We start from the raw sequence: 4,283 nt of genomic DNA on the forward strand, positions 1-4,283 counted from the left end.
ATTTGAAGTCCTAACCAGAGCAGTCAGGAAGAGAAAGAAATAAAAGACATCCAAATTGGAAATGAAGAAGTCAAATTGTCACTTTTTGCAGATGACATGATTCTTTATATAGAGAACACTAAAGACTCCACCAAAAAGCTATTACCAAAAAAAGATGAATACAGTAAAGTTGATGACTACAAATCAATGTACGAAATCCATTGTATTCCTATATACTTACAATGATATTTCAGAAAAAAAAAAACAACACAAAAAATTCCTTTTGCAATTGCAACAAAAAGAATAAAATACCTAGGAATCAACTTAACAAAGGATGTGAAGGCTCTGTACGCTGAAAAGTATAAAACATTTTAAAAAGAAATGGAAGAAGACACAAAGAAATAAAAAAATGTTCATGGATTGGAAGAATCAACAGAGTTAAAGAGGTCATAGTATCCAAAGCAATATACAGGTTTAATGCAATCCCCATCAAAACCCCAATGGCAGTTTTTAAAGAAACAGAACAAAACATCATCAGATTTCTAAGGAATCACAAAAGACCCCGAATAGAAAAACACTCCTAAGAAAAAAGAATAAGGCTGCTGGTATCACACTCCCTGACTTCAGCTTGTACTACAGGGGAACAATAATCAGAACAGCATGGTGTTGGCAGAAAAACAGACACATAGACCAATGGAATAGAATTAAAAACCCGGAAATAAACCCACATAAATATGGACAGATAATTTTTGACAAAGGAGGCAAAAACATACAATGGAGAACAGAAGGCTTCTTCAATAAATGGCATTGGGAGAATTGGAAAGCCAGGTGCAAAAGAATGAAACTAGACTGCTAACTGTCACCATATACCAAAATTAACTCTAAATGGATCAAAGTCCTAAACATAAGATCTGAAACAATAAACTGCATAGAAGAAAGCATAGATACTAAACTTATGGACTTTGGGTTCAAAGAGCATTTTATAAATTTGACTTCAACAGCACGTGAAGTAGTAGCTGAAATAAATGAATGGGACTATATCAAACTAGAAAGCTTCTGCACAGCAAAAGTAACCGTCGGAAAAAAAAGAGGCAACCAACTGAATGGGAGGAGTTTTTGCAAACAGTGCCACCAATAAGGGGCTACTATCCAAAATATACAAGGAACTCATACATCTACTCAACAAAAAGGCAATCAATCCAATTTAAAAATGGACAGAGGACCTGAAGAGACATTTCTCTAAAGAGGCAAATAGACATATGAAAAATGCTGAACATCACTAATCATCACAGAAATGCAAATAAAAGCCACAATGAGATATCACCTCACCCCAGTCAGAATGACTATCATTAACAAGAGAAGCAGTAACGAGTGTTGGAGAGGCTGTGGAGAAAAAGGAACCCTGATACACTGTTGGTGGGAATGCAGACTGGTGCAGCCACTGTGGAAGGCAGTGTGGAGGTTCCTCAAAAAATTACGAATAGAATTACCATATGACCCAGCAATCCCTCTCCTGGGTATCTACCAAAATAATCTGAAAACATTTATACATAAAGACAAGTGTGCTCCAATGTTCATTGCAGTTTTGTTTACGGTGGCCAAGACATGGAAACAACCAAAATGTCCTTCGATAGAGGAATGGATAAAAAAATTGTGATATATATACACAATGGAATATTATTCGGTGATAAGAAAAGATGAAGTAGGACCATTTATGACAATATGGATGGATCTTGAGATTACAATGCTAAGCGAAATATGTCACACAGAAAAAGCAGAGAACCATATGATTTCAGTGATATGTGGTATATAAACTAAAAACAACAAAAGAACAAGACAATCCAATGAGAAACAAAAACTCATAGACTCAGACAATAGTTTAATGGTTTCCAGAGAGTAAGTGGGAGGGGAGTGGTAGATGAGGATAAAGGGGATCAAATATATGGTGATGGAAGGAGAACTGACTCTGGGTGGTGAACACACAATGGGATTTACAGATGATGTAATACAGAATTGTACTCCTGAAATCTATGTAAGTTTACTAACAATTGTCACCCCGATAAACCTTAATAATAATAATAATAATAATAATAATAATAATAATAATAATAAAAAGTAGGACACTACCCTGGAAGTCACTTGTGGATTCGGGACGCATTGTTTTCAGCTCTTTGCTCCCTTAGGTTTCAGCATTTCCTAAGAGCGCCATTGCAAACCCTGCTCTGCTTCCATCCAATGTTGGCACTTTCTGACGCACCCACAGCCAGGATGCCACTCATCATGGGAAATGGGAATGGGATCCCAGAGAGTAGGATTCCTTGTGGTCTCCGGAACAACAAGGTCCCCATGAGACAGGCTGCAGCACCTTCACTGAGGAGGACAAGCGAGTGAGCTCATGGTTTCCAGTGGAGGTGCTCTGGGGTGGGAGAGAGGATCTCTTACCTAGAAGAAAAATGAGACTGAGCTGCCAGGGTTTGGCTGTGGGACTCAGGGGCCAGCCTATAGCTATGGTGTAAGAATATATGCTTGGGGTTATATGCGAAGAATTACTGGTTTTTATCTATGAGCCAAAAATGGAGCATGTTTTATACGCTGTTTGCATACAAGAGCTTCCCCAAACAACCATAGTTCCTAGAAAAACAGTTACTATTGATCTGTTTGTGTAGAAGACTCCCACTGCTTCCCTTCCTCTGAATGGTAAAGGGAAAACAATTATCAGTTTCTGGCAGGTGTGATTTCAGAAATTTTACCAAAGGTGTGGTAAGAGAGGCCAAATAAAAATGGACACAGGAAGGAGAGAATTCACGGTCTTTGGGTACGAGGTGATGATACACTCCTTCAGAGATAAGTTTGCCTCAAACTCGAGGTAACAAGCACTCTGTTTAGACACGTGTGAGTAAGGTCGAAAGCAGTGGTTTCTACTCTTGGTCACGCTTCAGAATAAACTGGAGAACTCTGTGGAAACACAGACCCCTGGACTCAACGCTAGGGGCCATTGAATCTGAATGTCTAGGAGTGACAGCTGGGAATCTATATTGTTTCAATGCTCTCCCAAAAATTCTGATGGGCAACAAGGTGGAGGAACCTCTGTTTCAAGATTGTGGTGAAAAAAGACAAAGCCAGTTGATCCAGGGTGTTCTCCCAGTCGCTGTGGAGCATATATACAAGTTCAGAAAGATGACAACACATAGGACCAAAGCCACCCATGGTTTGTTTTTCGCCCCGAACCAGCAATCCAGAAGAATGACTCAGAAATTTCTGTGGTTCGGGCTCTGTTTGGCCTTTTCTCTCTCTCGAAGATCACCTGATTGGATTGTTGCCAGGAAAAAAAGAGAGAAAAGTCTGCTATGACTTAAAAAATGTAGTTTGAGTCAGCTTTACTGGGCTTGCAAAATCAAGCAGGTAGAGTCAACCACATGTATGTATTTTGAGTAACAGAAGCCAAGAGGTGGGGCTTTTGAGCCACACTCTGTGGGAGGAAGGTGGAAATGACATGGGGAAATGAATTGCTTTTAGTCTGATGGAAAAATTTGTTTTGAAATGGTATAAAGTGGCTTTGAATAGTTAGAAAGTTGTTAGAGAGGTCTTAAAAACTAATTTACTGGTTCCCTGTCCATTCACTTAGTAATCAAGTAATGGTGGTAATAATGATAATCATCAAACATTTTACGTGACATCAGCATTTTTCATAGGCCTGTGAAAGAGCATATATCTGCAAGGGTGGTTTTGAGAAAACCATCATCAGAAGGGAAAGGAAAAGGAAGCTGAGAACAGTCTGTAATGGTAAATGGTGGATAAAGAGTCTTGCGCAAACCAATAGCGCCAAAGAAATGCTATTTTAGGAGAAGAAACACCAGTGATCTCTGACACTGGGCAGGTGCGCAGCCATGCATTCCCTTGTGTCTGAGCCTAATCATGCCAAGAAGACCCGTGAGACCTCAGCTTCTTTTCTGAGCAGCAGCTCCACGCTTCCTCCTGTGGGACTGCTGTGCCCTTTCCCTGACATGCTTTGTCCACTGGGCTCGCCCTTTCTACATAGTCCACTTCTTGCCCCAGATCCAGCCTGTCCTTCAAAGTGCTGGATAGACCTCATTCTCCCACAAGGCCTGGTGCCCTCTCTCCCTTCCCCTGATTCATATGGCACATGCCTCCTGTTAGAGCGATGCTTCCATTTGTCTCTCTCTCTCTACCACAGCGTGAGTTTATGTGTGGCAGTGTCTCAGTCTCCTTGGTTTTTATCTACGCCCCCCCCCCACCCGGGGCATAAGTTCCATGGGGAGCAGGGGCTATGTCCATTTTCTTTA

The sequence above is a fragment of the Rhinolophus hipposideros genome, assembly GCF_964194185.1.
Source record: "Rhinolophus hipposideros genome assembly, chromosome: X".
Taxonomy (NCBI): Eukaryota; Metazoa; Chordata; class Mammalia; order Chiroptera; family Rhinolophidae; genus Rhinolophus; species Rhinolophus hipposideros.